The following is a 27,424-nucleotide window of genomic DNA, read 5'->3' on the forward strand; positions in this document are numbered from 1 at the left end:
AAATGTGGACGCAGAAATGCCTTAGCTAGACAAATATGAGACCTCATTTCTCATCCTATAATAATTAGGATGTGATTTTACACAACAAATGTCATCTTTCTGGGCTGCCTGTGACATATGTAAAATAAGGGTAACAGACTAGGTTGATTCCTAAGGCCTCAAGCATTCTATGATTTTATCAAGATTTGATAAAAAAAATGGCTGTTAAATTAAATATTAAACATAGACATTCATTCACTTAAGCATCCCGGAAATATTTAATCAGCAACTAGTAAGTGTCAGGTACAATTTTAGGAACAGAAGTTATCGCAGGAAATACGCCACACAGGTTCTTGGTCTCCTGACCCTTGTATTCTATAGGAGGAAACAGTAAAAAGAAACAATAAACAAATAAGTAAAAAGCTACATTTTGAACAGCTTTAGACTATTTTGCCTGTGGAGAAGAGACAATGTGGTGGTGCATAACTGTAATATTTAGGTCCATAAAAATGCTTTACTATTGGTTGATGACTTGGGTGAGATTCTTAACTTTTCTTAATTTTCGTGTCCATGAATTAATAGAATTGTTGAAATGAGATATATAAAGTGCTTGGCACAGTGTCTGGGACAAAGTAGTCGCTCAATAAATAATAGATAATGTCACTATCATTTTTTAACTCTTTTGTGGCTGGCACTATGGTAAGCATTTAGAGGCATTATCTTATTTTTCCTTCTGCAACAACACTGAGAGTAGACATGACTATAACCATTTTACAGTTAAGAAAACTGAGACATAAAGAATTTAAATAACAGTGCCACATAGACAGCAATAATGAGCTGGTTGGGAAATGACCATAAGATCTATTTATTCTAACAAACCACATTCCCCTCCAAAAACATTGCCATAAAGCTTAGACTTTATGATCTTCTTTCAACCAGTTTTTTTTTTTTTTTTGAGACGGAGTCTCGCTCTGTCGCCCAGGCTGGAGTGGAGTGGCACGATCGCGGCTCACTGCAAGTTCCGCCTCCCGGGTTCACGCCATTCTCCTGCCTCAGCCTCCCAAGTAGCTGGGACTACAGGCACTCTCAACCACAGTTTTATAAAAAAAAGACCTGTTATCTGAGCTTTCCATGTTCAGTGCTAAAAAATGAGAAATAATATGCAATTCTTAGGACCTAGAGAAAGTGATCTCAGCCTCATAAAGGAGAACAAGTGAGAGAGTTTGTAGAGATACCGAACATACATGCTTTCACTGTAGCAAACTTTGAAAAAAAATTACATAGGAAATTTTCAGGATATTTTAAAGATTTTTTCTAGTACTTTACTTTTTGCATATGACAAGATAGAAGCTATGTATGTTTAAGTATCTAATTCACATACGCACATATATACAAGCACATATTTTATATGACCTGATTCTATTAGCTCTCTCCTATAAGCTTGATGTGGTAAATTGTTCCTGAATAATGCTTTCATGAATACTGCATATTCTCGGCCCGGCGCGGTGGCTCAAGCCTGTAATCCCAGCACTTTGAGAGGCCAAGAGGGGCAGATCACGAGGTCAGGAGATCGAGACCATCCTGGCTAACACAGTGAAACCCCGTCTCTACTAAAAAAAAAAATACAAAAAACTAGCCGGGCGAGGTGGTGGGCGCCTGTAGTCCCAGCTACTCGGGAGGCTGAGGCAGGAGAATGGCGTAAACCCAGGAGGCGGAGCTTGCAGTGAGCTGAGATCCGGCCACTGCACTCCAGCCTGGGCGACAGAGCTAGACTCCGTCTCAAAAAAAAAAAAAAAAAAAAAAAATACTGCATATTCTCATTTATAAGTGGTATAAGTGGGAGCTAAACACTGAGCTCACATGGACATAAACATGGAAACATTGGATATGGCAGACTACTAGAGAGAGAGGAATAGAGAGGAAGGGGGTTTGAAAAACTACCTATTGGGTACTATGCTCAGTACCTGGGTGCAGTATACCCATGTAACGAAAGTACTCCCTGTATCTAAAATAAAAGTTGAAAATTTGAACAAAGAATCAAATGAGTGTATATAGGACTCACTAGCTAAGTGAATTCTATCATGTACATAAGTGACTCACACGTTAGATTGCTACTTCTAATGAAGGCTTAAAATATTAAGATTTACAAGTTGTAACAGAAGTAGCAATGGAGATAAAATTTAAATGTAAGGTTTCATTCTAGATATTCTCCAGGCATACTTACTTATCCTATCCTTTTGCTCCCAAACTCTTAGTCTTACCTCTGTAAGAGTATTTACTTTAGCCTTTTCTTTGCAAATGGTTCCATATGTGTCTCTTTCTATAAGACTATGATGTTTTCCACAAAGTGATTGGGTACTTTTTTCACTAGGCTTTGTATACTAGTATATGCAATAGCTCAGATGAATGTAAAGTTCTCAAGAATAGATTGGTAAATTGATATGTGAAAGAATTAGTGAATATTAGAGAAGTCCAAGATATCTAACAAATGTCCTGTCCCAATTGCTTGATTTTATACAGGGTGTACATGTCATTGATTGTTTTGAGTTGTATTTAACTACACTCTCTTTGAAAAAGTGTCATAGGTAACCCACTTATGCATTATTTATAAAATATTTTTCCCAAAGAGATGCAAAATGCAGTTTCCATCTAGATATGAATACATAGCCAGCCAGTTCTTGCCATTTCCTCCACAAACTTTTCGGTACTTTTCAAAATGTGAGACCTAAGTCTCCTCCCCTTGAATAAGGGTTGTAGCAACTTGTTTTGAACAATGGTTAGCTTTTGAAAACACTGTCTTAGAAGGTATTGGAACAATTAAGGAAGACAGACATTGTGGTTTCCTTCTTGTTCTCTCTCTTGGATTGCTTGCTATAGGCAGAGACAACTGCCATGTCATTGTACTGTCTGACTATTTTCCTTCCAGAAATAGTCTTTATTTTTTCCTTTGTCTCTTTCTGTGTCATTTGTCATAGAGTCATTCTCATCTTGTTCTATATTCTTGACAGCTTGACTTGTGACCAAGTGGCAGCACTCTTTTCTGGTCTCTGCCATTTGGGGGACCTGATTTTCAGGTTCTTTCCAGTGGCCAGTATGAAAGCATTGGGAACACTCAGAGTCATCAGATATAAAGCAGCACCTTCTTTCTTCCAAATGGGCTAACTTCTCACAGGAGTTTGTCTTTATAATAAGTCCCATCCATGAAAGGCTTTTGTTGTCTCAACTCTTGTTGCCTGGCTAATCCTGGGAAAGTTCAATCCTAGGAGGGCCTACTGGGTGTCAGAGATAATGGGTCTATGACTGCCAACCCTCCATAAATTGTGGTATACTGAAGACACCATATGTGCAAACACTATCCTTAACCATCTGTGGCAACAAGAGTGTTTCACTATCTTAGCTTATTTCTTGGAGTGAATTTTTGAGATTTCGGGGGTCGGGGCGGTGCTGCAACTTCTGCACCCATGTTTAAAACTCCACTCATGTCCATGGGATTCAAAATCTTAAAAGTTACCTCTGGGACTTTGTATGAAAAAGGCTCATTGGCTTGAATCACTTATGAAATAAATAAGGTGACTATATATCAAAGAATACTTTTTAGAGAGTTCTCATCTTAAACAGGCATTTTATTGGAATACAGCCTCAGAAACTCCCTTGACAATATCGAAAAGAGGGTCTAAATCAGATTTACAACAAGGTTTATCCTAGCACTTTGGGAGGCCAAGGCAGACGAATCACGAGGTCAGGAGTTTGAGACCAGCCTGGCCAACATAGTGAAACCTTGTTTCTACTAAAAAATACAAAAAATTAGCTGGGAATGGTGGTGGGCACCTGTAATCCCAGCTACTCGGGAGACTGAGGCAGGAGAATTGCTTGAACCTGGGAGGTGGAGGTTGCAGTGAAGCAAGATCATGCCATTGCACTTCAGCCTGGGTGACAGTGTGAGACTATCTCAAAAGAAAACAAAACAAAACAAACAAACAACAACAACAAAAAAACACAATTTAAATTCTTTGTACACTCAACACTCAACTGCCTGTTTTGAACACCCTGATGTGCAAAAAAAAAAAAAAAAAAAAAAAAAAAAGGACACTCTATCCTTTATTCTAGTGGTTAGAATTTGGCTCTCTCACTGCTGCAGCCTAGCTTTGATTCTAGGTCAAGGAACCAGGGAGAGATGGAAAGTTTACCACTTTGAAATGTAAACTTCTACAATAAATTCTTAAGTAGATCCCGTTGGGTCAGAAGAGAAACATTTATAAAAATTAGTTTGAATGACTTGCTTTGGATGTATATTTGTATGACTATTAACTATTTGGGGTACCAATTTGCAATTCTTTCTACCCCCAGGAAAAAGTTTTTGATTTCCTGTCTTACTGACTTTCTATTTTAATCTTCTGTCTATGGGGCACACTGGTCATAGAGTGTGTGTGTAGACAGTCATCTGAGAAGCTGAGACCCTAGAGAATACAACTGGACAGAAATGTGGGATGTACCTCATTTGGCTAATAAAACTTTCCTTTCTTTGAGCTGTCACTGGGAATGGTCTGAATCTTGGGAAGGGCATTGGTTAAAGCCATAAAGGACCTCATGTTATCAGTCTCACATATGCTTGCTTTGGCTTTGAGTCATTTGTTTAGGTATACCTCTGGTTTAAAACTTTGGTTTACATCTAGAGTATGATAGCAAATTTTTCCCCAATTTCTCTTGTTTCCTATATTGAGCCTGAGAGACACGGCTACCACTGCCACTGGGAACTGAACTAGTGAGCAGACAAGGCAGACTCCTGACAGTCAGCAGGGCCTTGAGGCAGGGAGTGGGGTGGGTGGAGACTGGGGAGGCACTGCTCCTGCAGCCAGCACCATTGTTGCTGTAGCCCCATTCCCTCTGCTCCAGTGAAAGGCTGGCTGCTCAGAGGACAAAAGATTTGCTCTTTAGATAGTTAATTTTGCTTTAAAAGAGTGAAAAGTCAGCTTAATTAAAAGCTGGTATTCAGGCCACAAAAAAAAAAAAAAAAACAACAACTATGTTTTCCTTTAGATCTTATTTCCTCATGTTTGTTTGTTTTTGCCAACTGAAACCCCTTCTTAATTGTTTAGTCCCTTTAGTACACTTACTTTCTCAGTGGCAAGATTTTTGGTATTAAAAAAAAAAAAAAAAGGTGCAAAATTCCATTAGTCCTTTTGGGAAGCTTAAGATCTCCCCAGACTGGCTCCTCTAGAACTCATTCTTTCATTTATTTCTGTCCCCTATTTTGCCACCTTCAATCTCCCATCCAGTTTCCTTTAGTCATTGAAAAGTTATCCTGCAAGCCCCTACTTTTTCCATCTACTGGTCAATGAATAAGAATTATTAAGAACAAATAAGAGAATTCTAGTTATCACATAAAGGGATCTAAAAGAGACTTCCAGTGACTGTGAGACCTCTTGAGGAACTCAATCAAGGTGCCACTGACCATTCTTGGGTCCCTTGTTCACCTCACAGAGCCCTAAGGTTCAGGAGTTGGTTTAGCCTTATTCATTAATAGGCTCCGCCTTGAATTGCATATCCAATTAAGACACAGAATCTAAATTAAAGTCACCTCCCAAATAAATTGGTCCTCAAAATGCAACTTTCTGGCATTTGGCTAGCTATTTTTAAACTATTTGTAAAATAAATTTACATCTAAAAAGAAAATCTTCATTTGAAAAGGCATCTTCCTCCTCTGTACCTAAACTACCAGAAAATTTTACGATGAGAAACGTATTGACTTAAACGTTTACATAAAAAATCTATCTTAGTTTTGTTTAAGATACTTTTCCTTCCTATCATGGCTTAACGAGGCCTTTACCTATGTTTTGGCAAAAAAAAAAAAAAAAAAAAAAAAAAAAAATGATATTTAGATCTAAGTTCTTTATGTTTGAGATATAAATTTCTACTTTGTTTAACCTAAGAGCCATCTCTTTAGAAGTACAAATGTGGCCGGGCGCGGTGGCTCATGCCTGTAATTTCAGCACTTTGGGAGGCTGAGGCAGGCAGATAATGAGTAATGAGGTCAAGAGATGGAGACCATCCTGGCCAACATTTTCTCTACTAAAAATACAAAAATTAGCCAGGCGTGGTGGTGCGTGCCTGTAGTCCCAGCTACTCGGGAGGCTGAGGCAGGAGAATCACTTGAACCCAGGAGGTGGAAGTTGCAGTGAGCCGAGATCCTGCCACTGTACTCAAGCCTGGTGATGGTGCGAGACTCCATCTCAAAAATAAATATATAAATTTAATTTAATTTAAAAAAAAGAAGTACAAATGTAGGGTTGCCTAGTTAACAACTAAACAACTACTTAGAGCAATAAAACAGTCATCAGAATAGCTATGGTCTAAATGAGGGAAAGAAACCAAGTTTGGAAGCTGGCAAGTAAAGAATCTTATCCAAAGCTAGAAGATCTGCTTCTGTCTTAGTAGCTATAAGACTACATGTCTATATGTATTAAGTATATGTGCTATTTCTATGTAATGTGTGTTAGGCAGGGATCTAGACCCGACATGGCGGCGCCACCTGGCATAGCAGGTCCTTTTTCCAAGACTTCCCTTCCTCTTTGAACACACCTGCAGACTTGCATACCTCAGAGGTTCCGGCTGGGCAACCATACTCCCCCATGACTTGCAGCTCACCTGCATTCCACAAGTTCGTAAACAGCAGTTTCGGTTGACAGTTTCCAAAGACCCCTTCCTCATGACCCTTACTCGACTCCTACCCTAGTAGTTTCAAGACCCCCCAGGCCCTGTTTGCACAATCAGCTTCCCTACCTCTCAGGCTATAAAAAGCCCCTACCCTCCTCCCTCAGCGTGACTTCCTCGGCCCGCACCTTTGGACTGAGGAACCTCGTCCGCGAGTCCTAATAAAGGCTATTCTCACTGCCATTTGCCTTGTGTCTTTGTTCCCGGTTCGGCTCCAGCCTCAGTTTACCTTTACAATGTGATATAATCTTTGGTAAATACAGCCAATTTTAAAATTGTTGGTAAAATAAAATGTCTTCAGAATTTTCAGTACTAAAAATAATTTAAACTATTTTTGTGTGGGACTACTGATCAGATTTTGACCTCCTCTGTTAGCAGTCTTAAGATCATGAAACTGTTGCTTCTGTAATGTTTTTTTATATTTGTTTGGTTTTTCCATAAGCTGAAGCTGTAAGGGCTGGCTGCTGGGCTCCCCTGAAGCCTTGCACACATCTTGCTGTGAGCTTATGTCTTTGTTTTTGAGCCTCTGGATTCTGAGATCTGGACAGGTGGCCATGGTGAGGTGTGTCTACAGCACCTGAACCCCCAGCTGCCATCTTCACAGTTCTGTCCTCTGTTCTGAGCTCCACATCTGGTGTGTGAATTCAGAACCCAGGTGGGACCTCATTTCACAGCCATTCTGGATGCCATGTGAGTACTTGAAACCCAAGATGACTAGAAAAAATATTAGGGAGGGTACCTCTGTCATAGTTTCAAAATTCTTTTTAGTAATTTAAAATATTAAAGTCATGTTATGTTAAATTAAGTAATAATCATAAAATGTCTGAGTCATTTGTAAGTTACATACTAAAACATTAATTATTAAACATGTTTGTTTATACACTTTGACATCTTTTTATATCATAAAGTTAAACTTAGATCTGTTAATTAACAAAAAATTGAGAAAACGTTTTTATAAAAAATTATGAAATGCATTTGCATCTGAAAATATTGATATAAAACAGTCCAAAATTGCTTTCCATGTTTTCACTAGAAATTAGAGCTACCAAAAGTCAAAATTTAAATTATTATATGTAATTAGGAGTATTAAAATAAGAAATAATTTTATATGCAAAGTGTATGAGAGAAGCAAGATACGCTTTTGGTGAGGAAAGTTATAAAGGCATGAATATGTATGTTTGTTTAAAAAAATTGTTTTGTTTCTAAGAGAAGGAAAAAAACATAGATTTCTACCTTGAAAAGTTAGGGAAGTGGATATAGAAAGTTAGGGAAAGGGAATTTCAAAATTTTGTGGATTAAATATTCATTAATATTAAATCTTCATTTAAAGGACACTTAGGTTGTTTCTAAATCTTGGTTGTTGTGAGTAGCACTGCAATAAACATGAGTCTGCAGATACTACTTTGATACACTAATTTCCTTTCTTTTGGTACCTAGCAATGGGATTGCTTTATTATAAGTGTTTTTAGGTTGAGCCTTAATAGCAAAAATACACTAATGAAAAACTAGAATTTGATTTTTAAAAAGAATTTTACATAGTATTAAAAAGAAGTAGTAAAAGATGTTGGCTCATCCTTTAAGTAAACTGAAAAAACTTCTGGGAGAGAGAAAAGGAAACAGAGACTGTATATCTGATGCTAATTTTGTTAGGTCTTTTGATTATTTGGGAATTAAGTGTCTTCTCTTGGTGAAGATTTTTGCTTTCTGAAACCTTTTAATTATCACTGTGGCTAAATGAATGACTGCTATTTTACAGTGATTTGTGATCCTATTTTGGTCAAGTATTTTAAACCTTTGACATATTTGACAGGCTTCTCAAAATCAAATTTCACAAATCAAAATTAAGTCTTTTGACCTCAAACTTACTTTGGGATGTTACAGAGAGCCCCTGAGGTGTCTGAAAAAGAGATAATAAACATATTTATTTGATATGTTAAGTTATATGGGAAGCATTGTCCAAAAAGGAATAATGTTGAATCTTCTTTGCATTATATTTGCATAAATGTGTTCCAAAATTGTATGAGATTCTTAAAAATCTGATATATTACATTGTAGGCCACAGAAAATAGCTAAAGGTATTTGTCAATCACATCTCTAACCATGGCCATTTTAAGCCTTTTGTCTGCAGTAAATTGCTTTCTTCTGATGCTTTTTTTCCTAAAAAGTCTTTGCAAACCCTAAAGTATTGTGTCTTCAAGGAGGTTTATGGAAAAGACTACAAAAAGTACCCTGAAATACAGGTTTCCAACAACTTTAAGATCATACAATTGGACTAGGTAAGAATTTTGAAAACTCCAATTAGAAAACTGGACTCACAAAATTACCAACCTAGTATCAAGCACAATAAGAATTAAATATGTGGGACTGAATTGATGAAGAACCGAAATTATTGTTATTTTTTTTTGTTTAAACTATTGCTCATTTTTTAATGTTTTCTTTTCTAAAGTTACAGAAATTGGATGAATCATACTTTTGTGAGTAAAATTGAAATGTTTACCTTTTTCACTTCCTAATCCCTCCAGGATTTGTAAATTGTTTGGGAGTATTCTTATTTTATGGCAATATACACATTTGTATGAGCTCAATAAAGATCTGTTTTCTTTTATTACAAGTCACAATTGGAGATACTGTTATTTTACCAAAGCTTTGACTGGAATGTCATATTTTCAAATGTGACCAGGCTGCTTTGAGATGTTCAGCTTGATTTTATAAAGCCAATAGACCTGGAAAAAGATTAACTTGGTACTTTGTCTATATAGTTCCTCTACATGGTTTCTGACCCTGCAGTAAGTAAAGAATGTGACAGGCCCAGGAAACTCAAGATATTTTGAGGACCTTAAGAAGAATTCACCTAATTCACACAGATATTACAGACACTGTCTTTCGTTTGGCTTCTAAGCCTTTCGAAGTTTCCTGAAGTCTAATTCAAAAGTCCTTATGAAAAAATTCCTGTAAAGCTAACTTAAAAATAATCTATATGCCAATGACTGTTCTTGCTGCACTTTATACAAATAATCAGGCCAAGAATAATAAGACTAAAATTTATTTTACAAATAAATTCGTCTTACGATAATTTATCTTTGGTAGAAGTGAGAGACTAAAGAGAGAAAAACTACGTGTCAAAAAAAAAAAATCTATAGTACACTTATAATGAGATTCCAGCTTATTGTGGCTTTTTAAAATGAGATTTTATTATTTGCCTGAAATCTAGACTAAATCCTAAATTTTTAGTTTCCTCCAGTATCTGGCTGTGACTCTCCACATTAACATTTACAACTTTTCTCCTACCCTTCTGATTTAAAATCACTAGAGATTAAAACTGCTTCGCTTAAAGCCCTACCAACTGAAACTAGACAACTTGACATAAACGTTGGGAGAAATTGCTATAGCAACTTATAAACAGCCTTCATGCCTGTTGACTTATGAACTATGCAGAAAGTTTACTAGAACACTTTACTGAAATTACAACCTAGGAACATCTGTCAGTTTGCCACTGTCTGCCCAGTCCAACTAAAGATGCTTCAGAGACTCTAGAAAAACTACTTTATAGACTACTCTAGACATTAACCTTTTTTCTTCTTCTTCTTCTATTTCTATAGAAATTCCCCTTAAAGATCTGTTTGTGTAAATCATATATAGATACCTAGCTTTGCGTTTTCATCTGCAATGCCACCTCCTGGAATGGGACTCAATGGTTTAACTCCTGGAATGAGACTCAACTATTTAACTGACCTGACAGATTCTCATATTCTCAAGACTGAGTTTGATTCAAGAAGATATGGCTGCTGGTCCTCATCTATGCTTTTGTTTTTCTTCACCAATCTCTTATCTCACAATCTCTAAGCCAAATCTCTCTATAGCCACCAATTCCAATTTAATATATGAAACTTTCTGAAAATAAACTTTCAGCTGGGGCACTAAAAAAATAACAAAAATATTTCACCCCAAAATATACTTCTTTGACATATTTTGAGTTAGCTATTCAGAGATCCTGCAGACAGGAATAGCCTTGAAAAGCTGCCTTTTATGGAAAATATTTGCATTTGTAGAGAAAAATCTACTTCAGTGAAATAAACTGCCAGGCTTTCTCTCAGGCCCGCTCCTTTATCGTGATCTAGGAAAGATGAACTCCACCATAGCCTTCCATCTATTCTTTCTGAGGTCTGCTACCTGTGAGGCTTCATCTGCATAAAAAGACTATCTTTGCAGGCCTTACCTTTCTTTCTCCTTCTCTCCCATAACCTGTCTTGCCATGCTTCAGGCCCTTATTTTTACCGTAACCTCAAGATGATATAAAAGGATAAACCATCTGGTCTTTTCTTTGAATTTTCATATTTTGTAAGACTTCCGTGCACACGTGTGCACTTCTAAAAATCTGTATCTCTTTTCTTCTCTTTCCTCCTTATTTATTTATTTATTTCTTTTTGGCAGAGTCTTGCTCTGTCACCCAGGCTGGAGTGCAGTGACACAATCATGCCTTGCTGCAGCCTCGATCTCCTGGGCTCAAGCCATCCTTCCACATCAGCCTCCAGAATCACTGGGACTACAGGTCTGAGCCACCACACTGGGCTAGTTTTTTCTGTTGTTTGTAGTGATGCGGGTCTCTCTATGTTGCCCAGACTGTTCTTGAATTTCTTGGCTCACATGATCCTCTCTTGCCTTGGCCTCCCAAAGCACTGGGATTATAGCTGTCAGTCACCACACCTGACCCCTTTTCTCCTTTTAATCTGCTCTTTGTCAATTGATTTTCAGCAAACTTTCAGAAGGCAACGGGAAAGTTTTCCCTTGACCCCTTCCTTGCTTTGATGATTACTGCTTGCCCCTGATGTTTACCGAAAAAAAAAAGGAGCAGGGCTGTGGTAAATTTGGGATGTGACTTAAATTGTTTTATGGGTAGATAACTCCCTGGTATCTTGTCTTGATTTTATAATTCTGTTCTGTGGCCCCTGATCTGGCTTCCTGCTTCATCTTGTGAACAAGGAACACACAAACCACTGCTTGATCAAGTAAGGGAAAAGAGGGAGTTACTAGAGTTTAGTTACTCGTGCACTGGTGAGTACGAGATGTAGCTCACCAGTGAAATCATCCTGACCAATGCCCCATGTTCTCTCCCACAGGAAATATCCCTACCTCAGAAGTATTCGGATCATGTTTTATATTTTGTTTTCCTATCGTTTTACTTTTCATTTATCCATTTATGTTTGCTTTTTATGTTTTGGAAATTTCATAATGGTTTTGGTTTTCTAATAACATTCTATATAGCTTCTCCATACTTATGGATTTATTCATTGAATAAATTAATTTTTACATATTTTCATTGGCTTTTAGAAGGGCAAGTGAGTAGGCACGTATTCTTAGTTTTTCATTTTGGTGCAGCCTCCCTGTTACTGATGATAATTTTGTGGGAAAACTTGACACTCTATCAATGATGAAGGAATTCCAAGGCACATTATTTCCCCACAAGTGCCAGTCTCTGAAGCACAATACGAGAAACAGTGATCTAATTGTTGTGATTTCATTCTCATCCTGCAACATTTTAAATGTGTTCTGGCTTCCCATATGTCTCTACCTACAGAAAGAATGTAAATGATGCCCTTTGAGTGTTCTAATCTGTATGGTGGTGATTTCTTATTGAAAATTATAAAGTAATCATTCTGGTTTGAAACATTAATCTGTGAATTTAGTCTCATGTTCCTCCAAGCCTAGAGATGAAGCATCCCATGACTATGAACAGAATTAAGTTTCTTAAAATTTAATGTTGAAAATTAGACCTTGGATATGTAATCATCAAATGTCTGGACTTTCGCACCAAACATCCAGAGTATGAATTCTAGCTTTTTCACTTAATAACTATGTCACATTGTTAGCTCAGTCTCCTCATCATAAAAAAGTAGTTTGGCTTATAGACTATACTTTATAAGTATTGACAAAAGATACCAGAAAGAAAATTCACATAAGCCCTATTTCCCAAAGTAAACCCACAGGATATTAAATGTTTCAAAGAAGAGAAGTCCTACTGTGAGAAACAAATGTTAAATAGGATTATTTAATTTGTATCTTCTTAGATCCCATAATATGTTATATATAACATGTTTGAGTCTTTAATAGTGAGATATGATACATAGATAAATTTATTTGACTCCAGCAGTCTTTTATCTCAGAGTAACTCGCAGAATTTATTTTCTCAGATAAGACTTTGGATGCACCAAGGTCAATGTCATCCTGATGGTCTCTTAGGAGACCGCAGAGCTGTTATGTGTCCAAGAGACAATACCCAAGACATCTCCCTGTGTCTGGTAGTGAATGAATTGTTAGTATTTGTAGCTTTCTGGAGTGCAAACTCAACACCAAGAAATTCTGCATCATAAAAGTGCTCCATACTTTTAATAGTCCCCATTTTTTTTCATTATTACAACTTGTTTTTCAAGATCCTAGTCCCGCAGGCCTGTTGAGCAGAATGACTAATCCAGGAATGCAAAAAAAGTGGGTAATAACACATATTAAATAGGCTAAACTATTGAGCTTCTTCATCTAATATTTGTTTCTATTTGGCTCCTCTTTTGTTTATCAGCAGATGTTTCTTGGATATGTAAAACTTAACCACATCCAAGAGTTCCATTCACTGGCAGGTTTTCTGTTACTGTGAGGCGACTGTTTTTGAGCAGCTGAACATTCGGGACTTTGAAAAGATATCATAAGGTTTCCTCCTTCCTCTGCTGGTGATCGGGACTGACTAGGGATCCTCATAGGGAATGTGGGAGAGACTATTTATAGTCCTCTGTAAGGAAAATAAAACTCCAAGTGAAATGTCACTAAAACGATTATTTTCCAACATCTATAAACATCTCTTTTTGGCAAGTGAATTTTTCTTCTTCTATTACAAAATACTTGGGGCAAGGAAGACGTAGAAAAAGAAAATGATCCACTGCTGGGATTGGGAGTCCTTGCCCCCTTCACTTGTTCCTATCCAGACCATAGTTTGCTCAAATTATATCCAAATAGTAAAAAGGGGTATTTTGAGTATGTTTGAGTGATGTAGCTAGTTCATAATGTTTTCAGGTCAAATTATCCTGAGAAACTTGTACAGTAAGTAAAGAAAATGTTACTTGAACTTAGAAAATGTTACTCAAACAATAAAAAAGTTATTCAAACTTAGTTGTTGAAATGCATACTTATTCTTAACTATAAGAAGACATTTAGGTGTTGTCCTGAATAGGCAAGCTGTCTCCCAAGAGGTGTCCCTAGTGACTTCCATTCTTTCTGAGAATCTAAAAGGTCAAAGCTAGAATTATCTGAACCATCAAACTGCAATCATGAAATTAACTTGATATCTATAAAATCTTGATACCTATTTTATTTTATTTTACTGTAAGTTCCAAGATACACGTGCTGAATGTGCAGGTTTGTTACGTAAGTATACATGTGCCATGGTGGTTTGTTGCACCTATCAACCTATCATCTATGTTTTATGCCCCGCATGCATTAGGTATTTGTTCTAATGCTCTCCTTCCCCTTGCCCCCCACCCCCCGACAGGCCCCGGTGTGTGATGTTTCCCTCCCTGTGTCCATGTGTTCTCATTGTTCGACTCCCACTTGTGAGTGAGATCATGCAGTGTTTGGTTTTCTGTTCCTGTGTTAGCTTGCTGAGGATGATGTTTTCCAGCTTTGTCCATGTTCCTGCGAAAGACATGAACTCATTCTTTTATGGCTGCATTGTATTCCATGCTGTATATGTGCCATAGTTTCTTTCTCCAGTCTATCATTGATGGGCATTTGGGTTGGTTCCAAGTCTTTTTTTTGAGACAAGGTCTTGCCCTATCAGCCATGCTGGAGTACAGTGGCACAGTGATGGCTCACTGCAACCTTGACCTCCTGAGCTCAGGTGATCTTATCACCTCAGCCTTCCAAGCCACTGGGACTGCAGGCATGTGCCACCATGTCCAGCTAATTTTGATTTTTTTTTTTGTAGAGACGGGGGTCTCACTGTGTTGCCCAGGGTGGTCTCAAACTCCCTGTCTCAAACAACCCTCCCACCTCAGCCTCACAAAGTGCTAAGATTCCACTTTTTAATAAAATACTGTATCTGAGTATAAGTGTGAATGTTACCAATTTAAATCATGTGATCCACAAAGTATCACTCTCACATTCTCAGGCAATGCAAAAATAATCAAAGTCACCATCATGGAGGTTAAAGAAACTTTAATTTTTCTTAAATTTGTGTAACCTCAAAAGAAGAGAAGGTAGAGAAAGGGAGAGAGAAATGAATACAAAACAGACAGCAGCAGCTGCAATGAATGTCCTCTTTATCTTACTGTTGCTTTTAGAGTTATTGAAACAATTAATCACTCATATTTGCATGCAGCTTTATAAATTTACAAAGTGAACAAGCAGTAGTTACATGAATTATAATTAGGATAATCCATTTAAAAACCCTAATAAATGGACATTTAACTAAATGGAAATGGAACTAAGGGCTCCCAACTCATCTTTTATCAACTAGTTTGATGATGGTAGGGTGTGGCCTTTTCTTGCTTTCCACGGTGTCTGGCTTAGAATATGCACTTCATAAATATCCATCAATTAAATGAACTAGAAATTGATGACAAAGGATGAAGCAGTCCATTGCCTGCAAATGCAGTTTCTTAAGCACAGATTTGAATGCAAGAATGGGAGAGATGACTACAGTTAGTTTTCCAAGCATCTATAATTAGATAGTAACACCAATCTCCAGAAGTCAGAGACTGGTCATTTAAAATGATGTGTGTGCATGGAACAGTGTAAGGGCATTTGAGAGAAAGATGAAATCAGGGAAAGACAGAGACAGTTTAATATAAAGATATGTTCTGTAACCAATGACATTCTGAAAGTTAACCAATCCATTGTTCTTATAGCATAAAGAACCACAATCTGTCAAATTAAAAATATCTTTTTTTTTTTTTTTGACCTCAACTCTGGGACCAAAACTAGTACTAGTACAGTACTAGTATTGTATTAGACTGACCCCACATGGAGGAAGACTGGGACATCCATGCCAATCTTAGTGTTATTTCTGAATGTTTGAAAGTGGAAAAATGTATGTTTTCTATTGAAATACAATAAAAATAAGGGTAAAATGCAATATTAAGCTGGTATTACACAAGGTGAGTGCAGGTGTTCCTGTTGGTCTGGGGATGTGCTTTCACAGTAGGTTCTGCCCCCAGAAACCTGATTGCAGAGAGAGAGAGAGGGAGATAAAAAGGCTGTCTCTTCATAGTCTCCCTAGCACCAGCTGACTGTGTCTTGACACATGGTCAGCAAAATGATGGTGAGATTTCAGTTACAACATAATTCATACACATGCTAGTATGTTTGATTTGGCAGCTCCAAAAGAAGTATCTGCTAAAACTAGTTGATATAAGACCCAAGCTGTGATTCAAAAAGCCAGCTGTGGCTGCTTTCTCATTAGGAGGCTTGCTCTCAGGAGAGTGATAAGCAGCACAGAGTTTTGGTGGGGGAGTAGGGAGTGCTATCAGTTTTCCCAACTCATGACAGCATCAAATGCTGAAAACAGAATAAAAATGGCAAGGAGAAAGTGAAATGAACAGGTGTGCAGCTAAATTAGTCAGAAGGTATCTTTATGCACAAAGAAATTTGAACAAGTTTTCTTATGTATTATTAGTCAGGACTTGAGAAATGCAAAAACCCTATTTATATTAGATTAACCTCAAAAGGGAATGTAATGAACTGAAGAACAGAGAAGTTCAAGGATGAAGCTGGCTTCAGGCATGTAGAGAATATTGGTCTTGAATGCTATCTTCAGGGCCCTCTGTCTCCCCCTTTCCTGCTTTCTTTTTTCTTTTTTTTTTCTGGGTTGGCTTTATTCTTTCCTATGGCATATATATTTTCTTTCAAGTGACTGGGAACATGGCCGCTGGATCCCTAAACTCAAATCCTCCCAGACTAGAACCTCAAGTAGAAAAAAAAAAAAAAAACCTTCTTTTTCCAAATGTCATAGATTGATATCAAGAAAAATTCTAATTCCTCTATAGAGTACTATGTTCAGTCTTGTACTAGTCACCTTGCCAAGAATGTTGGATTCTTTGATTGGCCTGAGCTAACATAAAAGTCTTGGACATTGTCATTACAGGCATTATTAGAGCCACTTAGAGAGAACTAGAGAGTTCCCTTAGAGAAAGTGAAAGCTGGTCCCAGAAGAAGCGAGGTAGAAAACATGGAAGATATTCTTCCCCAAAATGAATCTGTTTCATAAAGAAGCAGGGTGGGAAAATATACTGAACAGAAAGAGAATTCACCACTAAAGGGGCAATGTTCTGATATTGGGACAAATACACATATCAGGAGACATATGCTCCTTGAAGCTTGTATAGCTGTATCTTAAAGCATTTTCCCAATTAATATCAGCAGGATCTTTTTTATTATAAGTAACAAATACCCAAAGCAAACTGGCTTAGCAAATAAAGGATTTAAGTAACTAAAAAATCCAAAGGTTCTTGTGTCTTATGGCAAGGCTTGATTTAGAAGTTCAAACAAAGTGACTATGACCTCAATTCTGGTTCTTTGTTTTTCAGTGTTATCTCAATGTTGGCTCTACCATCAACAAACTTCCCCTTCATAGTCTGGAGACAGCTACCGATAGCTCTCAGATCATCATGCTTTCTCTTTCATGATAAGCACAGAAGTTAATTGTTCTCTAATTTCTAAATAAGAGATCTTGGGTTGAGTCTAATTGAATCAATTGGATATCAATTAGATACCTAGTGAATCACTGAAATCAGTGAAATTGAATTATACTAATTATTATAAGCTTGAGCCCCTGGTATCAATCCTGAAACAATGAACTATGAGAGGGAAGAATGAATATCAAAGAAATATTTAAGTGCTGTTCCCAAGAGATGGAATAGATGCTGAGTGGGCAAAAACAGTAAATGTGCAAAATAAAAATTTTTACCATAACTTATTTGATGACTCAAGCACATTTCAGGACTTTATAATGCTTCAGAGTCATCACAATGATTATTAGTTATTACAAAGTGTTGTGGTACATCTGATGTCCAAAAAAGATCTTGCAAATCATATTTTCTAAGCCTCTTATCTTAGAGAATAGCTAAGATAGAACTATAGCTTCTCAAAAGCTACAGTTAGCATGTACTATAATTATAATTTTAGTCAAACTTTCCTTGTATTTCCTTCTCATGATTGTGATGGTAGCCAGCAACACTTAATTATTATTGCATGAGTTTTGGAACACTGTAAAATGCTTTCATCACTGGATGAAGGCTTATAAATGATGAAGTACCATTTTTCTCTATTTCATGTATTTTTGAGGACTTTTAAAAAATCACAGCTGTCCAATGGTTTTCTCTAGTTTTACTGAACATTTTTTTTTATCACTCTTTTATGTACTGAATGGAAGATGGTCTTGGGTTTTAAGTAAAAATGATTACTTATGTGTAAAATAACATTGCATTCAAGTTGTTTTGCTGCAGCTCTTTTCTATGCTCCAAAAAATCACATAATTTCTACATCATATTATCTATTTCTCCATGAAAGAAATACAAGAATAGTTTCAAAGAAAATTTACAATTTTGGTATACATCTACACAGCTACATAGAAAAAAATTGCAAGTGTCAGTATGAAAAAGAAAATTTGCAACAGAATTATAAAATTTGGTATAAAGCAAATGTTATGCTTTCAAAAATTATGCTTAAAAATTTTTTTGCTTGTTTTCATGAAAAAAACATGCAAAACTCAGAATAAATTGTTATATTGTGATTTCTGATACCACTGAATATTCACAATCTCTACTTCAGATTCTGTTCACTAAGGGTCAATAAATAAGCCTAGAGGAGGTATTATGTAAGATGACTAAACAAGAAGTATGCACTCACATTGCTAGCATATTTTTATTCTAATGATCTTAAATGTCTTGTTAGATAGTATGTTTGTTAAGTCATCCTCTTATTATCCCGAAAATTATAGATGCCTAAATTCTTTAAAAAAAGCAAATTAAATTCATCAATATACAAAAAATTGATAAACTTTGTACTAAACGGGGTTTATTCTACAAGTGCAAGGTTAGTTTACCATATGCAAATCAGCCAATATAGTTAATCACTTTAGCAGATTGAGGAAGAAAGGTCATATAATAATACATATAGATGTTTTTGATAACTGCCCATTTATATTAAAAACTCCACAAACAAGAAATAAAAGAAAATTTCCTCAAGTTATTTGAGCATCCATGAAAAACTTAGAGCTAATATAATACTTAACAGTGAAATATTAAACGCTTTCTTTTTAAGATCAGGAACAAAACAAGGTTGTATACTTCCATCACTTCTATTCGACATTGTGCTAGAGCTAGGGCTAGTGCAATGGGACAAGAAAAGATAGGAATAGACATGCAGATTGGAAAAGAAATACTAAGACTGTCTTTATCTTTGTCATGCAGATAACATGGTAATGTTATTTAGAAAGTTCTAAGGAAATCTATGAGAAAAGTACTAAAGCTAATAACTACGTATAGCAATGACACAGGATACAAAGAATATAAATATCAACTGTATTTATGAATACTCACAATGAAAAATTTGAAGATGAAATTTAAAAATGCCATCTACAATAGCATACAAAACATTAAACAGTTATGCAAAAATATAATAAAAGATATATATATATATAAGACATCTACAGAAAATCTATGAAACATTTTATAGTTCAATTAAAAAGGATTAAATGAGAGATACACTGTGTTTATTGGTTGGAGGACTCAATATTGTTAAGATATTAATTTTCCACCAATTGATCCATATATTCAGTACAGGTTCAATAAAAATATTACCAAGATTCTTTCTAGAATTTAAAAGCTAATTTAAAAATTTATTTTTAAAAAACAAAGGAACTAGAATAGCCTAAATAATCTAGAACAAGAAGAACAAAATTGAAAAGCTTATTCTACCCGACTCCAGATTTGCTATAAACCTACAATAGTCAAGTAAGTGTGGCAAAGGGTGAACAAACAGGCCAATGGAACAAAATAGAGTGAAAATTAGACTTCCACATATATGATCAAATGACTTTAACAACGATGTCAAAGTAATTCATTGAAGTAAATAAAGATCCCTTAAATAAATGATATCCATATAAAAAGATTCTTGTTCAATTCATAACAGCTTTATTCATATTGGCCCCAAACTGTAAAGAATAAATAAGCTGTGTTATTTTACAAAATAGTGTTCTACTCAGCAATAAAGAGAAACAAACAACTTATATATGCAACTATATAGATGAATCTCAAAAATATTTTGCTGAATGAAAGAAGCTAGAAACAAAAAAGGTGGATACTATTTGACTCAGTGAAATTCCAGAATAAGTAAAATTAACCAGTGGTGATACAAACCAGATCACACTTCTCCGGGATATCAGTTCATTGAAAAAGGGCATGACAGAAATTTTGTAGAATGGTAGAAAATTTCTTATTCTTGACATGCAATCTATTTTTCTATGAGAGTGACAGAGACTGAAAATATGGCTACATGTTAACAACCAGTGAATGTAGATCAAGAACGTAGGAAGTTTATATTACTATTCTCGTGTTTTTCTGTGGGCTTAAAATTTGTTTTACATAAAATGGTTTTTTGAAGAAAGTAATTAATTTTGTCCAAATCTCATTCTGAAAAGATTTGAAAAGACTTATAGCAAGAATACACACAAAATTATAATTATACAAGAATGCATAAATTATACATTAAAATGTAAAATGAAGTCTAGAGAAAAACAGGACCAATAAAAGTTAATTACAAATCTGCAACCACATATATCTTTAAGCTTTAAATTTATCTTTGTGCTTCTAAAACAAAAACCAGTTAAAAAAAAAAGTTACATAATAATTACCATAAGGAATATGAAGAGTTATCTTTGTTGGATCATGAATGTTATGCTAGCTTTATAAAATTGTAAAAAGAAGCTGTTTTCCCATCTTTTTAAAGTTCTGGAACATTTTGTATGATATAGAAATTTTGTTCTTTATACTTTGAAGAAATTTATCTATTAAAGCCACCTCTTCTCTGAATCATTTTATTAGTGATATTTTGAACACTATTTTACTCATCTGCTTAATGGTCTATTCTGGCATTATACTTTATTCTGATTAAATTTAGGAATTTTTATAGTTATCTGGAAGTATATACTTTCATTTTTAACATCTGTATCTATTTGTATATTCTTGTTTCAAATTTCTTCTCTTGTATGGGCCGTATCATTTTTGAAAACAATGATTTTTCATTGTTCATTCTAAGTAACTATTTTCTGCTTCTTATTTTCTTCTACTTATTGTTCTTATGTTTGGTTTATTACTTTTTCCTAATTCTTTAAGTTAAATGCTTAGCTCACATATTACCACCCTATTTTCACTTTTGCTTCTAATATAAAAACTTTTTAGATAATAAATTTACTACTATTCCAAAAGAGTTTCACTTATTTTTTTATTACTTAAAGTTGTAGTATTATCTTTTTTAAAAAATAAGATTCCCTTTTATTTGTTTTTTAAAAATCTCTAAGTTTAGAGACATTTTCCCTTTATACCTTTGTTATGTCTAGATTTAAAATGGGAGAATGTGTTTGATATAATTTAGAATTTTTCTTTTAAATTTTTAAAGGGTAAATTTTTGAAGATTCATGAGCATTTCATATACTCTTTTTGATCTTGGGCATAAAGCTATCCGCATATCTCTTTCACAAGCCTCATTAGTGTTATTCAGATTCTCTATTTTAATACTATATATATCCATCTTGGTTTCCTTGGGCTATCTCAAAAGCAAAGTGATGTTTTCAGATTTTTGAAGTCAATTTATTTCTTTCTATTTTTCCTTATACTACTATAGTTGTCTCATATTTTTAAATGATATTTACTTCATACATTATTTCACAAGTTTTATGTCTTCACTACTTGTCCTGGATGCTTTATGCTTTTAATTCAAATTTGACATTAATTTTGCCATTTTTGCTGTATTTTATATATTTAGCCATATATTACTTAACATTTTTAATTTCTGTGGTCAGAAACACAGGTTAAATAACTCAAAAGAAAAAAATTGTTAGAAGATATTGAGGTTTCTCAGAATAATTAAACCACCAAATCACAGAAAAAAAGAACACAAGCATTCCAGTTTGAGGACACAGTGCACAGTACCAGGCATGGCAAAGAGAAAACGACCTATGGTTGGAAAGAACATGCTCTACAGCTTGAGTGAAGCAGAGAGTTTGTATTGGGGATGAGTAGAAAAGGGGAATTCCTATCGATTTCTAAATGCTTGATGTCTCCTCTCCCTGTTTTGAAAACCCAACCTGATAATGTAGATTTAAAGTGCCTATCTTCTACATTACGTTTCATTATTTGTACTAAATTAGTTCATAGTATTTTTTTTTTTATTATGTGCCTTGTAAGTCAGGTTTGTACTTTTGAGTCCAGAATTTATTCTTTCCAGTGGGTTAGTGGTCTCACTGACTTTAGGAGTGAAGCCTCAGACCTTTGCAGCAAATGTTACAGTTCATAAAGGTAGTGCGGACCCAAAGAGTGAGCAGCAGCAAGATTTATTGAGAAGAGCGAAAGAACAAAGCTTCCACAGCATGGAAGGCGACCAGAGTGGGCTGCCCTGCTATCTTGGGTGGCCAGCTTGTATTCCCTTATTTGGCCCTGCCCACATCCTGCTGATTGGTCCGTTTTACAGAGTGCTGATTGGTGCGTTTTTACACAATGCTGATTGATACCTTTACAATCCTTTAGCTAGATACAAAGCAATGATTGGTGCATTTACAATCCTTTAGCTAGACAGGAAAGTTATCCAAGTCCCTACGTGACCCAGAAGCCCAGCTGGCTTCACCTCTCACTTTTACTCCTGGTTGGGAATTCTTAAATAAAATAAAAAGTGATTAGTTGTCAAAGTTTACTTCAATCCTAGCTAAGAAACGTTTGACCCATCCATGTTCTCTTTTGTTGCTATAAGATCTATGTTTTCTTTCAAGTAGAAGCCTTTATCCTTTTCTTTTCTTTCCTTTCCTTTCCTTTCCTTTCCTTTCCTTTCCTTGCCTCGCCTCGCCTCGCCTCTCCTCTCCTCTCCTGTCCTCTCCTCTCCTCTCCTCTCCTTTCCTCTCTTTTCTTTTCTTTTCTTTTTTTGAGACCGAGTTTCACTCTTGTTCCTCAGGCTGGAGCCCAATGGCCCGATCTCGGCTCACGGCAATCTCCGCCTCCTGGGTTCAAGTGATTCTCCTGCCTCAGCCTCCCAAGTAACTGGAATTACAGGCCTGTGCCACCACGCCCTGCAGACTTTCTAATTTTAGCAGAGACGGGGTTTCTCCATGTTGGTCAGGCTGGTCTCCAACTCCTGACCTCAGGCGATCAGCCCACCTCGGCCTCCCAAAGTAGGGGGATTACAGACCTGAGCCACCGAACCCAGCCTGCCTTTCACATTTTCAGTCTTTGGAGTCATGCTTAGGGGATTAATAGAAGATTACCCAATGTCCCTATTCAAGAGAAATTCTCAGGGTTGAGTCAAATTCTCATAACTCAGGGGTTAATTACACAAAGTTTGCATTTTCTTATATAAATTTTTACCCTGCCAACTTTGCAGGTAGTTTCAAATAACATTCGGTCACTAGCAGTCATCAGTCCAATCATGATTTGCCATGGTAATTTCTTCCTATCACTCTATCTCTTCTGCATTGCTGAGTAAACAATGATCAACCTAAAGCATGTGGAAAATAAAGTAAATAGAGACTCAAAACAAAACAAAACAAAATGGTAATTGTGAGGTCAGTCTTCAGTTTCAGGCTGAGACAACCTTTCTAAAGAGTTTGTTTTGGTTCCTCAGTATCTCTACTTCAACCACACGTATTTACTAATAGTCGTAATATGGTATTAACAATTTGCATAGGAAGAAGATACCAGCATTTCCAGACACGGAGTCCAAATAGTTTATTCTTCATTACCAAAGAGAAATTTGGCCGAGGTCAGAGTTCTGTAAGCAGAACTGAGCTGGGCACAGAATTAAGAGCCTGAAAGAAGTTCTGAGGACAGTAGAGCAAAGGCGGGAGGTTTCTATCAATAGCCAATGTGTTCTCTATACTACTGGTAATCCCGAACCTACCCATGTGCTTTTTCTGCATTTAAACTTAGCACTGGAGCCCACCTCCCTCTCTTCCTGCTGCAGGGAATGAAAACAACTAATATTTTGTGACAAGTTGTCACACTTTGTGCTTGTTTGAATAGGGATAAAACTATTACCAACCCTTCCCCTGGGCCGATAGAGGAAATGACCACTAACATGTAAATCCCATGGAAAGTATAAGATGTTAGAGACGAAAGGAAAGTGCTAGCCAAATGTTAAAGAAGACAATAAGCAAAGAAAAAGAAAATCCTCTTCCCATTGCCCTCAGTAAATTGGAATCTGCTTTATTTAATTGGTGAAGATAGTTTCACTGTCCAAGTATCTGACTATAATTGCTTTACTACCGACAAATCTGTAAAAAGATGATTTTATCACAATAAAAATATCTTATCACTATGACTATGACACGAACGCAATGGGGCAGCCACACTTCTTGTTTGATGAATCCAATTTCGTTTATATAAGGCAAATTTTTACTGGCAGATAAAAGCACTTTAAGATGAACTGTAGAATACAAGGGCAATAATATCTGGAACATTTTACCCGACTGAAAGCTTTACTGCTGTGGAGATAGAAGCGGCTGACCTAATAAACTAGAGACTTGCAAAATTCATTCTATAAAAGTCCAGGATTTTACAGCTACACTGTCTTTTCAATTCCAAATGCAATCATGACACATAATTGTCGCTAAAATCTCTCACACACACTTTTGACTACTGTACTGTTTTGTGGAAAGATCACTCTGAATTCTTCAGTGAAAATAAGCACCTAATACTACAAACACTTGATAAAATGTTGATTCAATGTGCCATTAATGACCTATTAGGTTGGTGCAAAAGTAATTTCGATGTTTGCTGTTTAAAGTAATGGCAAACACCACAATTACTTTTGCGCCAACCTAGCCTTCCCTTGTGACCTAATCTCCCCACTATTCATCCCACGATCCTTCAGCCCTGCCACCTGCTCCTGCCCTGACTGCTTTAACCAAGCTGAGGACATTTAACATTCAGCCTTTTCTCTGGGAATCAGTCCAGTGTCTTCTACCTTCAAGACATGAGATTTCTTTATGTATCAGAAAAATAATGAGTGAAGTTTCATTAATGAAGAGAGACTTTTAAAAATAAGTAGTTCTCAAGTATTTACTTATAATGTTTGATGATATTAATTTTACTATCAAGTTTAACTTTTGTGAAATCATCATTGAAATAAAAATTGGGAGGAAAATACTCTCATTCCTTGACTAAAATTTTTACAACTCTTATGTTCGACATGTTAGGATAATAAAAACAAAATGACTGTAGTATTTTAGCTGCCCCAGAACAGTTACAATAAAATGTTAATAATAAGTATTTTACTGTAAGAATACTATTTCTATACTCTGGTCCTAACTGTATGAAAAGCACACATTGTATAAAGAGTATTTCAGTTATTAGTGTATTTCTTATTTTAGTATTGTTAATCCAAATGGTATATTTTTGCTAAAAAGTCATAATTTAGAAAAGAAGCCTTAAAACATATGATTTCCCAAAAATGTTCATATCAATCATAAATAAACGTTCAAAGTCCTCAAAGCAATGTACTGATATTTTCTTTTCTCCACATCAAAGGTGCAGTTTGCTGGTATTGGATCAGTGACTCTAAAATAGCATTGTGAATATCTCTGACATGCTCTAGGCCTTTCTCTCACGTTCACAATATTGCTGCTATGAATCTATGTTTCCTCCTCCAGTTCAGGCTGAGATCTCAAGTACTTTGTGCAACCTTACACAGGCATGGAAGAAGCTGGTTTGAGTGGGGTAGCTGGGGCTAGGTACACCAACCTGCAGCATTTGTAAAGTAAAGAGTAGTGATCCTGGTTCTACACTTCATATTTTACTCTAAATAAATTTCAGAAAGACAAACCAAAAAGTACTAAAAGAAAACTTGATGGAAACACACACACACACACACACACACACAAACTGAGTGTTAGAGACCTTGCTAAATAAAACACAACTACAAGGTATCATAAGAGAAAAGATTGTTAAATTTAATTACATAAGATTCTAAGTGCAATACAATAAAAGAGACTGGACTTATCCTCACATCTGAAAAACTAGACATGATCTATAAATCAACACTTTTCTGAACATTAGAATCATGCAACAAGGTACAGTGATCCTGAGAAATAGGAAACAAAGTAGTTAAGCTAAATTTCTCCAAATGTGAAATTAGACAGTATTTTAACTGCATGAAAATAAAAATAAAACATATTAGAATTTGTGGGAGGTACCTAAATAAGTACTTCATGGGATTACAAAGGAGGATGATGAAATTTTTAGACTATGTTCCCTATCGTGGTGTAAGTGATGATATCACAGGTATAGTCTTGAGTTAAAATTTCTCGAAGCATACAGTTTATGTACAGTTTAATTTTTGTCAGTTACATGTCAATAAAGCTATTTCTCAAAAGCTCAAAATTTTGAATAACTGTGTTAATTATGCCTAAATAAATTTGTGAACAAAACATATTTTAATTACATCAGGCAAAAGAAAGAAATAAAAGGCATCCAAATTGAAAAAGAAGTTAAATTCTCTGCTGATGATATGATCTTATACTTAGAAAAGCCTAAAGACTCCTCCACAATTATCCTAGATTTGATAAATGAATTCAGTAAAGTATCAGCATACAAAATCTGTAGCATTTCTATACACCGATAACAATCAAGCTGAGAAACAAATCAGGAAGTCAATCCCATTTACAATAGCTACAAAAAAAAAAATATATATATATATATATATATATATATATATATATATACCTAGGCAAACAATCAAGGGGGTGAAGGATCTATACAAGGAACACTACAAAACACTGATAAAATAAATTTTAGATAACACAAACAAATGAACCAACATCTCACACTCATAGATTGGAAGAATCAATATTATTAAAATGATCATACTGCCCAAGGAAATCTCCAGATTCAATGCAATTCCTATCAAAACACCAGTGTCTGTTATTTATTTATTTTTGTTTTGTTTTGTTTTGTTTTGGGGGAACAAGTGGTTTCTGGTTACATGGATAAGGTCTTTAGTGGTAATTTCCAATATTTTGGTGCACCCATCACCTGAGCAGTGTACACGGTACCTGATGTGTAGTCTTTTATCCCTCACCCCTCTCCCACCCTTCCCCCTAAGTCACCAAAGTTCATTATATTATTCTTATGCCTTTGTGTCCTCATAGCTTAGCTCCCACTTATAAGTGAGAACATATGATATTTGGTCTTTTTTTCCTGAGTTACTTCATCTAGAATAATGGTCTTCAACTCAATCCAGGTTGCAGCAGATGCCATTATTTTGTTCCTTTTTATAGCTGAGTAGTATTCTATGGTGCATATATACCACATTTTATTTATCCACTCATTAGTTGCTGGGCATTTAGGCTGGTTCAATATTTTTGTAATTGTGAATTGTACCGCTATAAACATGTGTGCAAGGCCTTTTTCATATAATGACTTCTTTTCTTCTGGGTAGATATCTAGTAGTGAGACTTCTGGATGAAATGGTGGTTCTACTTTTAGTTCTT

Source organism: Piliocolobus tephrosceles, chromosome 5, assembly GCF_002776525.5.
Source record: "Piliocolobus tephrosceles isolate RC106 chromosome 5, ASM277652v3, whole genome shotgun sequence".
Taxonomy (NCBI): Eukaryota; Metazoa; Chordata; class Mammalia; order Primates; family Cercopithecidae; genus Piliocolobus; species Piliocolobus tephrosceles.